General features: G+C 41.8%; 1 protein-coding gene across 1 annotated transcript in view; it reads left to right on the forward strand.

Annotated features, from left to right (window-relative positions):
- The window catches only part of SH3RF3 (SH3 domain containing ring finger 3), a 257,874-nt gene that overhangs the window by 180,032 nt on the left and 64,721 nt on the right, over positions 1-13,121 (forward strand). The window lies entirely within an intron of this gene.

The raw sequence follows: 13,121 nt of genomic DNA on the forward strand, positions 1-13,121 counted from the left end.
AGCAGGCATGTGGCTGTGTGCTGAGATGGATCAGGGAACTCACCCTGTTGAAAGCTACTCATTTAAGTTGTTGTCGGTTTTTTACTTTCCAGTCATATCTGTTCCATTATCCCATTTACTGCATAGCCACATGAACATCCATGCTTATACAGGGCAGAAAGTGGGAAGATGAGAAAGGAGGACATGTGGCATCCCACATTCATTGTAGGAAAACATGACCAGGGCAACAACCCTCACCCACAGACACTCTGTAGGTGATGCTGCTGTTGAACTGCGCTCTAAGCCATCACGCCAAAATGGTGAGGTGAGGAATGCGGGGCTTTGTGCAAGCAACCTCCTGTACCACCCAGTTATTCCTCAATTTATCTAATTATTTTATTGTCATAATTTTATGACAAAGCAGCACTAGATACTCTGTAAACAAGGTTAATAATGTTAGCCTAGTTTAAGTAAGGCTGGAGGGAGTGTCCTGCTCTAAATCTGACTTTGAAGTCTTCCGATTTGTTTAGACACAATTGAATCAAATTGACAAGAAATTTCACGAGAGAGGTTTCCATAATAGAATTTTTCCATAAGAGAATTTTTCTGAAAACCTTGGGACAAAGCAGGAGAGGCGCCAGATCATTCAGGCAGTGGTGGATTCATGCTGAAGATATTCTCCTTTTACCCTGTGGCTAAGGGGAGGGCACTGAGGGAAGAGGCAGCTCTGCCTTGTGTTACTGTTTCTCGAGAAAAAAGCAACCCTGCGGAAAGAGGGAGAGCACTCCCTGCCCGCCTTGCTGTTGGTGGGGAAAGTAAAGCTCAGTGGCATGTTTCTTGATGGTCATCTCCTTGATCCCTTTTCTCTGACCTGCTTCTACCTCAGCAACAGAGTAAGGAATTTACAAGCATGTCTTCCTCTTGTGTCCTTTTTCTTTTCTTTCCCTAGCCCAAGAGGAAGGACTGTGTGTCTTTCCTTTGAGGGCAGAAATAATGGCTTCAACATCTTCTCTGCTTGCTCCAGTCTAGTGCTTAGAGAGGCTTACCTGTTCCCAGCCAAGGCCTTTTACTTCCATAGGTGCATTGCTCAGGAGAGAGAAATGTCGTTGGACTGATTTGGTGGTGCCTGTTTTTCATGTCCCTCAATATATGAATTATTGGGGTAGAAGCAGAGCTATAGAGATGATTGAGACCCCATTCCTGGCAGTCTCCCAGGCCACAACAAGGTCTGGGAACTCTTGGTACTGGCATTGAGCTTCTCTGCCCCACAGCAGCTGGGGAGCTGTCACGGTTTAACCCTGGCCAGTTACTGCTGGGGGCCATGCTCTGTCTCAAGCACAAGGTTTTGTCCTATGGGGGTCCCTGAGGGCACAAAAGCACTCCTGAGGGCTGAGTTTAAGGTTGTAGCAAAGACAGCTCCACACCACTCCAGTAACACATATGTCTGCTTTGCCATAGAGCAACTCTCACTCAAGACATACCTGAGGTTTCAGTGCAGTACACAGTCAGTTAAGCATGTTACTGTTCTGGTTCGGTCACTGGTTAAAGAGGGATCAATGTACTTTCATGGCAAGTAATAAAGACATTGCCAATGGGAATCACATCCTCATGCCTGTCTCCATTCATCCATGTGTCTGGCAGTCCTACCTAGTCTTTGGCCAACCTGATTGCTGAACATTCACAAAGATCAAACTCTTATCATCTCGTATCCTGATTATGGGTACATCCTTTCTGCATCCTTAGCAAATGCAGACCTGGCCTCATTCATGACCATCCAGGGTGCTCATCTGCTGCCACTTCTTTCTTTCTCTCTGAGGCCCTTTTCTGTCCTGTAGCGCCCATACAACTTGCCCTTACTCGCAAATCTTTGATTACTCATTACTTTCTCTACCTATTGTCTTTTATTTACTATTGAAAGATCAACCCTGTCTTTGATCAGCCAGCGATGCCAATCACTGTGTCAGGTTTTTCAGATTCTCATTTTCTTCCATAGTGCTCTGTTCTTCACTGTTGTGATGAATGCTTCAAAAACATCCAGATATCTGCATCAGAATTGCTCCTCCAGACTCCTCTAAAATTGTTCCTGCTGTGATGCCTACAGAAGATTTATGTTGTGCAAAATTCTCTGTCCATCTTGCTGATAAGACTGTCTCATTGTATATTTTGTCTATATCTATATATTGTCTCTCATCCTCATCTTAAATTGTACTTTCTTTGGGCCAAGAGCTGTCTTGCTGCTCTATGTTTATGTAATACTTCTCACAATGGATTTCTGATCTGTGGTGGGAGTTCTTCAGCATTTAATGACAAAAATAATAAAAGTATTATTAACAATTTTCTCTGTGTGACTGTATCGCATGATGTGGTCACAATTTACAAAAATTCAGTTTCCTCATGACAACTTGCCTCTCTGCCTACAGAATATAGGTGCAACCCAGGGCAGTTCATTTTCAGAAAGGAATGTGTTAGGAAAATATTTGAGCTTGAGTAATTCCACAAACAGAAAAAAACCCCCAACCAACCAAGCCAGTGTTCTGCACTTTCAGAAAGATTTCCTACTGTGTAGATTTCTTGCTAGCCCATTAATTTTGCCATCTTAGAACTCAAACAGCATGGCCTAGAGCAGTGGTTTTCCAAATTCCTTCCAGTTGTAGCATACTAACATAAACAGCATTTGCATATGGATGTCATAAAAGTGACTAATGCCAGCAATCATCATACTTTATTGCAGTAATGTGACACATGTGCCTGAACATCCTAAAAGATCTGCATAAAGCTCATTGGTGCTGAAGAAATGGCACACCTCTTATCTAGCCGTGACACCCATGGCAGAGCAGGCTTTGGCAGAAACCAGAGCATGAATCCAGCTTTAGATAAGTGTACAAGAGAGAAGCGTACTAGCTGCTTCACTGCATGACTCAACAGTGCCGGGTACGTGTCCTCTACCCTAAACCAAAAATCAAGCTCAGGAAGTTGAACAAATAGCATTTTCTAGTTTAATAGCCAGAAAGTTCAGTGAACTCCTTGGCTGCAGCTGTTGGCCATTCAGTGGAGAGACAACTGACTCTGACTCGGCCTTGTACCCAATCGTATTTTAACATCTCGGATTCTCCAAAGAAGGCTGCAGATGGTTCCTCTAGGAGACGGGCAGTCAGTTGTGCCATGAGTGCGAGGCTGAATGCTGCCATTTTCAGTCAAGAATTTGCAGTGTCGAGGGAATTCGTCACAGCTCAGCCTTGTCAGATTTTTCTTGCACAAGATGAGGGGGGAGGGTTGTGAACCCAATTACATCATCATATAGCACAGAAAACACATTTGCATATCACAGACTGTCTTTCAGAGCCTTCAGTTACTGGTCAGGCTTCCTACACAAGAGACATGTGCATGATTATGCCATGTGCAAACAGCCACTGCTTCCTAATGTCATCCCAATCTGTTGTCCACCTTTTAACAAGTATGACAGAAGTATAAATGTCTCCAAGGTAAGACAACCTCATGTAAAAATTGTTTAAAAATAACTGGTCACTGCATAGAGTGAAGAAGGATGCAAAGCCGTGCTCTCACTGTGAGAAAAGAGAGCTGTGCTGTTGTACCAAGCATCAGCACATCTGTGTGGGAAGGAGGCACTTTAAATGTGCGGGTAATTTCAAGCAGAGTTTACACCATAATAGCCACAGAATAGGGCAACTACAAGACGCAAACTCAGGCTGGCAAGCTATGTCTCTCCCAGAACAACTCCTTTTTTTTCATCTATGTGCATAGGTAAGAAGGCTGGTCTCCCTGTCACATGGACAATCTGTGTATCGTGGTGTGCTGCTGCCCATCTCAAACACATGTAGTTCATCTCCCATGTCAGAGAAACATCTCAGAACTGTCCCTCTTGGGAGCCATCAGGTGCTTGGGTGAAACTGCAGCACATCATGTCCTGACCCATATTTTTACCCATACCAGTAAATAGTGAACCCAAAGCCTGGACACAGCTCTCCAGTAATGCAGCAGATGTTGTGTCTGGTGGCTGACAAGGTCCTTCAATGTTGGCTGCTCCTAGTGAAACATGCAGTGTGACCCCAGAACTGGTGCTGCAACTCTCCACCACAACCAGTAACCCTGCTTTGTAGCCAGATGTAGCAGGAGCTCCATGCATGCAGTATCTAACTATACAACCCCATGGGACGTTATTCTATTGCAAATACCCTGTACCATATCCAGCAATCCTTCTCTGTCTTGTATTTGGGAAACAGGAGCCAAAAGACTATGTAGTAAAAAATATCTCTTTCCTAAATATAGTACACACAGGGCAAAGGCTGTTTATCACAACCCTTTAGTGCTAATGTCTTCTTGAAGTTTGTATACCTTGTTTTCTTTTACAAGCAATTGAACCAAAACATTTTCTTGGCATTTGCTTTCATTCCTCATTTCACTTCTTTATCAGAGATAGAGCGAGCAGTATATTTATTTGTGTGAGATTCCCCACAGGTAATCTTCAGTTGCAGCACATAAAACTTAATTTTCCCCAATTGCACAGGATTTCTTATTCTACACAAAGTTGTAAATCACTGCAACAAGACTCCTCGCTTGCTCAGTGTAGGCAAAGCCTTGTAGTACTTGAAAAATTACTTTGGCTTTCCCATGTGCTCCTTGGGCTGCAATTCCAAGAGCTTCCAAGAGCTTCACAGATTTATCCAGCTTCATGCTTTCTGCAGAGAACATTGATGATGTGAGGTGCACATAGGCCTTTTTCTCATTGTCCACCAGACCACTTTTGGTATCAAATTCAGAAGGGACTTCAGCAAATATATATATTTTGCTTCTTTCATCCCTATCCTTTATCACATTAAGTTGGAAGGAAGTGTTTTCCTTAAAAAAAAAAATGGTATTGTTTCTTCCTTCACACAATCCTGAACATTACAAAACCAGTATTTTCAAGAATGGTATTTCCAGGAACAAATCTCAGAGAAGGAGCAAAAGAGCATGATGTCATATCTGGTAGCATGTGTGCACAGTGCAGCTATCAAGAAGACATGGGTCCGCGCAACAACAGGAGCACGGTATTGCCTGGTTCACAATCCCATTTATAATTGCTTGGGATCGTGTGCTATAATTTGGAAGCCATTTGCTTTAAGACTCCCAGACTTGATGTGGGCACTGACTTTGAGGAAATCCTCTGCCATAGTTGGTGGTATTTGACTTGTCAATTTTCAATTACTTCGAAATTGTATGGTGTTGTTGATCACCCAAGTAACAGTAGCACCAGGAACCTTGTGGAACGTTAAGGAGGGAGGCAGAAAGTTGCCAGAAAACTCTGAAAACATGAGGCTTGGCTCTTCTTGAGGCATGTGGGCTCTGCAGATATTGCAGATCTCTAGATCACTTGTGATCTGCACAGCTCTGCTCCAGGAACTGCAGTATCTTTCCTAGCCCATGCTGAAGTTTTGAGGTCCAGCTGGCTCAAAGTGAAAGTTTCTGCAGGTGAAGGCATTTCTGGGTTTCAGCACAAAGCTTCTTCAGAGGGCTTCCTTTCCTTGCAGTAACTGGCAGCAGCAGTAAAGGGTTCATACAGCTGCCGGTTGTCAGTGGGGCATGAGGACTACATCTGAACTGCTACTGAAAGCCTCCTGAGTCCATCTTGGTCTCCTGTTCAGGTTGCTGCCCAGTGTAAGGCTGCTCACACTTCTTCTGCCAGCACCAGCATCTTCTGTCATTGTGCAGGTGGGTACCTGGACCCAGGAAAACAAATGTTTTCCTTTTAACAAGAACAAGACTGAAGGAGGCTCAGCACAGCCAGAAAATTGGTAGCTTTCTACTAGGAAAGTGGCAGTGTTGTTTCAGGTCTCCTATGGCTGTTCCTCTACACAGGGACTTTGAACCAGGAGCCCAGGTACCCAGGGGAACTCACAAACCACCATAGACTCGGTAATTTCTGTGACTTAGCTGAGAAACAGTTTCCTGATGGACGTCTTGTCAAAACCAACGTGTTCCTTGGGAAGTACTTAAGTTCCAATGAGTTTCGGTTTTTGATGAAAAAAATAGTTTGTCAGTAAATTCCTCACAAGCTCCAACAGGGACTTTTCTCGTACTGAAATTGGTGCCAGATGGGCACCAGTCCTTCCACCGTTGAAGACAGCTGGAGTTTTGCCACTGACTTCAAAGGAATTAGGATCAAGCCCATGAATTCATGACTGCACTTTTTATTTAGCTTTCTGAATAATTTATAAGTAAAAATAGGCTGGATTCTCCCACTCTTTCTGATGTTGAGTAAAGCTGTATTTGGTTACATTTCTTGCTTTCAAAGGAGCTTTGGTGCAGTCATGAGCATTTCATTATGAAAAAGGGTGTCCATAGAGGACAGATGGGGAGAAAAGAGAAGGAAATCCTTAGGCACATTGAAGACACAACACATCTGAGATTCAGGGATGACAGAACAGAGTAAGGTAGTCCTCATTCTTGGTCCTGAAGGCTAGATAGCTAGAGTTGTTTCAGGGAGAGGAGAGGGATGCAGAAAGCATACTTCTTTTTGATGAGTTCACCTATTTTTAATGCCATTGCATTTAGTTTTACTTTCTTTCTTCTCAGTGATTTGGACATTAGTTTCCATAAGGTTACTTGCTGCGCTTTGCTCCTGAGCAGACTTTGCAGCAGACTGCACATTTTTCTGGGATTCACCAAGCCATGTGTTTCTTCTCCATCACTGCGAACCATTTTCCATCTTAAAACTGTTTGGAAAAAAGGGAAAGAAAAAAAAATTCCTAGTTCACCACCCAAGGCTTAGTGTTTACTTCTGCTGCACGCATCATTTATTTTCATTCTGCAAGATCATGATGACACGCTCGTCCAAGCACATGCTGTTCTAATATGCTACATTCCTTCGGCCTTTCAGTGTGTTAGAAGTGACATTGCTGCTAAATGAGAAAGATCTTGTAAGACAGGGAAATAGATTGCTAAGTACTGCTGCCTTTCAGGGAACCGTGTTGTAGACAAAAATGATTGGTTTGCTTTTTCTGGACTATACATAATTGTGTATATGTATGACCCTTATTAAGAAGGGTATCTGCTGTATGGTTTTAGGGACCTCTTTCCTTGAGGACATGCTAACTTATTTAGCAGGCTTTTGGAAAAGAGAGTGAGTCGTATGCCTCAGCCTATGGCTGGAGGAACAGGACACCTGAAGTTTGAGATGTGTCCTAGCACAGTATTTCTGCAGCTATCGCTGCACATGAATGTGTTCAAGCAAGCGCATGTACTCTGCTTCTTGTATTTTCTGGGTGCATGGCATAACTCTGCTGTCAATCACAGTGTAGGGTGTCAGAAATCTATCTTCCACAATGGATAAACCACTTGCAGAAAGTCTGTTCCACATTTGCTTGTCCCTCCCTGGCAATTAATTAGAAAAGCCGATAGTGGATTATTAGAGATTAATACAAAAACATTAAATAATGCTTTGTTTTAGCTATAATATTTTCTCTTAAACTGTGCCTTACTAATTATTTTTTATTAGAAGATGGTGCCTAAATGAATAATTGAGATAGGATTTTGTAGCTTCTATTCAGTGAATTTAAACTGTCATCGAGAACTTAGGAGGCTTTCTTTAAATATTTTTAAATCTGAATTTACAAAACATGTAAAAGATGAGAATTATAGATGCATTCAATATGACTTCGTTGGAGAGCCTTTGGCACAAGTTTGTCTGCTGATATCCCATTAGGAAGCCCTTGGAACTGCTGTGTGTCCACTGTACAAACTTACATAATGAACATGTAAAGGATTAGGCAAAGCGTTATGTACTTACTCCTACGCCCATTTGAGTCAAAGGCTGTTTTGCTACTTGGCTACAGTAGAAGAAAGGTTGTATCCTGCATTTGCCAGTAGGGATAACAGTAAGGAAAAGCTGCTTTAGCTTTCTGAAACACTGCTTTTTGGGGAGGAAAATGCTTTCACAGATGCAGTCCTCCCAGGGACCTGGCAGAGACAGGAGACTGTTGTATAGTTATGCCCTTACTTACTTAATAACCTCGCTGTGCTTCAGAACATAAATTATAATACTAGCAAAACTAATTTAATGAGGGCATAAGAACTTAATATTTCCTGAAAGTAACTACTCTGAAGTGAAAACTCAGTAATAAATTCAGACTGTTTATTTTAATCACAAAATCAGCTATGGAACTCCAAGTTGCCAAAGTTTCTGCAAGGCATAAAATAGGGATGTGCATGATCTTCTCAATATTTATGAACCGTAAAGTATAAAAATTAGCAGTCCCTAGGTGACAATATTTTCAGTCTTTCAGAGGGACATTGTGAAGAAGTTTTATTCATAATTTTAATTTTCCTTTCTGCTCTGCTCAGTGGTTCTTTTCAAAACCTTGAGCATAATATTTTTTCTTACCAATTTGTTCTTTTTCATTAGGTATACATTGACTTGTGGGGTTTTGTACCTTTTCACTTTTAAAAGGGGCCTGAAATAACATATTTCTGATCTTATACCTGTATTTGAACAGCACCATTCTTTAGCTAATACTTTCCATAAAGACATAAAAAGAAGCTTACATAGCAAATGAAGCATTGTTTTCCTGAAAGTCTTAATAAACTGTATGTTCTTATCCAAATTGGCTCCAAATACTTAAGCATGTGTGTAACACTGAGAATTTAAGCAATCCTTCCTCATTCAGAAAAGAATGGCATTTTAGTCCATTAGTGACACTTTGGTCTCCATAGTATCAAGTATGTGCTGAAGTATGTTGCTAAACCAGAAACAGAGCAAGGTCCTCTCTTTGGTAGGTCAGGTATCAGTCCGAAACAAGTCCCTTACCCAGACCTAAATGACTAGAAAGTTAAGAGTATTCAATAGCAGAATAAGACTTACTGTTCTCTGTCTTACAGAAGACAGCACCGTCAGTGAACTGCAACGACCCAGGAGCTGCTGTGGTGACCACTGTGTATCAAGGTGTCCCTTGGAGGTCTAAACTGGGCTAGAACAATTTTGCCACTACCATGGATTAGTAAACACACTGGCGTATTTGTCAAGGGAAATGCAGTAAAGGTTAATTATTTAAACCTGACCTAAATTTCCCATGGTTCTATCTTGTTCCATAATAATAGCAGTAAGTTCCACAGTAATAATTTGTTATTTGGACTAAAACTAGAATTAATTATGACCCACACTGCACAAGAAATAGCTTTTCCTCACTCCATATCAGCTGGTGTATGTAAGTAGGTGCATAATGCTGCCCATTGAAACTATAGTTCATTAAATCACATTGGGATATAAAGGGCATATTTAGTCCCATGTGGGAATAGTCAGTGCAGATGACAGTTTCTCTCCTGTATCCCTTCATCCTTAACAGAGAAATATGTAGAAACTGTTTACAGGTAGTCTCTTTTAAACCCACATGTATCAGGAACTGGGGTGTGTGTATATGTGTGAGTGTGTGCAAGCATGTGCAACAAGAGACAGAGGGAGAGAGAAAGTGACCATAATGTATTCTGCAGAAAAATGAAGTTTACTTAGAGACTAATAAAAAGATAATTTTGGCAGCATAGAAGTCCTGAGTGAGGTAGCTTAATGTTTGTATCTTTGTTGCCCATATGGTAAAATCTCAAGTAGAATATCTAAAATAGTCATATCTAAAAGCCAGAAGAAGAAAAAAACCCTCTCCTTTAGTTCATATTGCATGGGCTGTCTGGCTGGAGGCCAAAGTCATGACAGCTTGCATTGTGGCGGGGAGAGCAGTGTGGCTCCCTGATCAAGGTCAGCAAATTTTTAATGAATGGAGCTTGATTACTGCTCCCTTTGTGGGAAAAGGTTGTCTGGAGGTGAACAAGGCTCTGTGCACAGAGGTATTCCATACACCCCCTCCTTCACTCTCAAAACCAGATGAGCTGGAGCTGTCTCCAGTACAGTTCCTCACAGCTGGGGAAACAGGCACAGTAGCTCTGTGAACTGAGGCTGGGGCATCCTTATCTCAGCATGCAGCACCCACAGTCAATAGTCACTGAGACCCTGGGAACAATTTTACTGTACCATTTCATCTCACCTCTTGCATGGTAGGGTCCTTCAGCTATCATAAGGTTTGCCCTCGCAAGGTTTTGCATTCCCAGACCCAGGATTGCAGGGCTACTGGGAATGTTTGACTGGTTTGGCATTCAAATTCAAGCCTTATCCCTCTAAATCATATATCAAGTTTTCTAGGACATCCCCTTGTTACAGAATGGATTTGGGGTAAGATCGGTCCTGCTGCAGTCTCAAAGACATTTCGTGATTTGGGATTAGCAGGACAAGAATTTCAAATGTAGGTTCTTTCCAGAGGAGGGATCAAAAATGGGCGAGAAAGTTGAGTTCCAGTATTAGGGGTTGTCATAAGAGCTACAGCCTTCCTGAAATGTCAAATTCCTGAGACTGACTGTGGGTCAGAACTTTCCAGTAAGCTTCTCCTCTGGAAGCAGATCTGCCTGAAGACCAGATGACAGACACCAGAAAGCAATGCTTGTTTACATACTCAGAGTTTAAAATAAGAAATTTGCAATCACATTTATGTTTAAAGAAGGATTTCTGAAAGCTCTTTGTGAAGAGGCAGCACCATTTGCTTTTACAAAGTAGTAAGCAGAACCTTTTCTCTGGTATTCATAGACTATTTGGGATGTACTTTCCAGCATCTGTGAGCAAAGATGTTTAAAAACAGTTCTCTACAAAAATAAAGTTGTAAAGCTATAAAGCATTTTTTATCTTGGCAGACCAAAATAAATTTTTTCCCAGTATTTCAGGAAGACTCTGACATTCCCAAAAGTTCGTTATCTTGACTGTTTTGGGAAGGGGTTTTCTTTTTGCCTTTAATCTTCTATTGATATTGAGAATTACTTTGTTTGTATCAATACAGGGCTATTTTTTATCACTCCATGCTTAGATACTAGCTCTCTTATTGACCTTTTAAGCTAGGTTTCATTTTGAATAAAAAAAAGTAATGGATTTTGTTGTTTTAAAAAGAATAGCTTCGGTGTTAAATTGGATTCCAGCCAGTGGGATTTATAATCTAATTCTTACAAAAGAATGACAGTTTTGATATTAAGAGCTGAAGCACTTCATTGTCCATATGGAGCATTGTTGTAAAATCAGGAAGTTCTAAATTTTTTTTTTTAACTCTGTATTTTCCTATGTCAAAGAGTTAAAATATATTCTTTTCCTGCTTGCTGTTGATGAGCAAAGTATTTCCTCACCCTTTGCTGTAGAAAAGAATCATGCATATTTGATGTCTTTCTCCTTTTCTCCTTAATATTTCAAATAATTCAGCTAGACTATCTCCATCAATTGGGTAAGTGGAGCTGTAACACCTACTTAACGGAGGGGAGCCATCTGGTTTCCTTGCAACTTGGAGCCTGCTGGCAAATGTTAGGTTGTACCAATTTAGAGCATGATGAAGTGGGAAATAATGGACATTCTTGAAGAATCTGAAATGGGATCAGCTGTTATTGGTAAAAATTGGCAGGTGCAGTGCACTATGCTGGCTGTAAGCATGGTCTCAAGTTGGAGAGTGCAGCTGGGAAAATGGCCTGCTAATTGAATGGTTGCAGGACTCCCAGCAGCTCTGACAGTAGTGGAGCATCATTAATTGGAGGCTCTTCGTTGACTTGGTGGAAGCTGTCACAGAATGAAGAATCCTGCAAGTTAATGTTTACTTTCTCGGTGTTAGTGTGTTTACTGCCTGTTACTCAGAATGAGTACTCGTGGAAGGGCTCAGAAGTGCTTTCAAATTTAGGACTGGCATAAGGCTGGCAACCTCTATTTCTTATTTATATTTACAGCATGGTGACAGCGGTTGGGAGTCATAAAAGTTACTCAATTACACATTTGTTTAACTGCACCATTCTGTTGTTATCTTTCCCATCCCTCTCTTTTTCCCTTTTGTTTTCACTTGTATTAGGCTTCTAAATTGGCTTGTCTTGGAGCAGCAACTATCTTTTTTTTTTATTTAGAGCCTGAGAAGACCTTGTCCTCCACTGAGCTTCTTGGATGCTGCTGTAATTCATACAGTGGTTATAGAAACAAAAATAGCCTGGTGTTGGTCCAGAATAGTATTACATGCACCTCTGGTTTATGTGGGTCTTAGAATAGCAGTGTATGCAAAAGCACGTATGTGTTATCAGTGGCTTCCTTTTTCGTATGTTGTTTTTATTCATTAAATGCAAACATATTGCAGTTCATCCTAGTTTAATATAAAGGTCTGTTGGTGAAATGTAGCATTTTCCCTCAGCTGTTAGCACCCCTCAAGGGAAGATCTATTGGCAATGAGTGCTGTGCAGAAAGCACTGCTGACTTCAGAGTGCACTTCATATATCATCAGTGACTATGGCACCCCTATGCGCCTAAAAACTCTCCAGCTATGGAAGGCGTAGCTTTCCTGTATGAGTTATGGTGGCTAGGAGTTAAGAGGCTTCAGTGACAGGGTTGTCCCACCCAGCTTGCCTTTCGGATTTATAGGCACAAGGTTATCTGTGAGTGTGGACTGAAGGAGGAACAGTGGGATGAAAACTGGTCTGAATGTTCTGGTGCTCTGCCTGTCTCCATGGGCTGTAGACCAAGTTTTAAACCCTTTAGGAGGACTGATGAGAACAGGTTTTCAAGGTGGGTCCTGAGCAAGTCTTCCGGTGGCCATCATGCTCTTCCCTAGTTGAGGTGATACAGCTGGAAAAAATGCCTTCAGCTTGCGTCTGCCTTTGGATAACCTGTGTCCAGTGAGAGGCAGGAGATGAAACTGCAAGGTTTTGGAAGCTGTACCTCTGGATCAAAATCCTGTGTGACAAACATCAAGCACAGGCCTATGATGGACCTGGGAATAACGAGACATTGTTGAAGAGGCTCCTGCCTCCTTCCCCTGGCTCTGCCTTTGCAGCCTGGGGCAAGCTATTTTGGGGAATGCTGTTTTTCTAAATACCACAGCTTGATGTGCACCAATTGGTGGCGCATGGTTCTAGCCTAAGTCTCCTGGATGCTTATTCTGCCTCTCTTTTGACTTTTAGGGCATTAAGAAGTGGATGGAAATAACTCACCCAGCCTCAGAAAATTAAGTAAATTGGGCACCACCCTGGGGCTGCACAGTAACACTTGGCTTGGGGCAGGTTTGGGGAAACAAAATGGGCTAGTGTGCCTCCCGGGG

Source organism: Strix uralensis, chromosome 2, assembly GCF_047716275.1.
Source record: "Strix uralensis isolate ZFMK-TIS-50842 chromosome 2, bStrUra1, whole genome shotgun sequence".
Lineage (NCBI taxonomy): Eukaryota > Metazoa > Chordata > Aves > Strigiformes > Strigidae > Strix > Strix uralensis.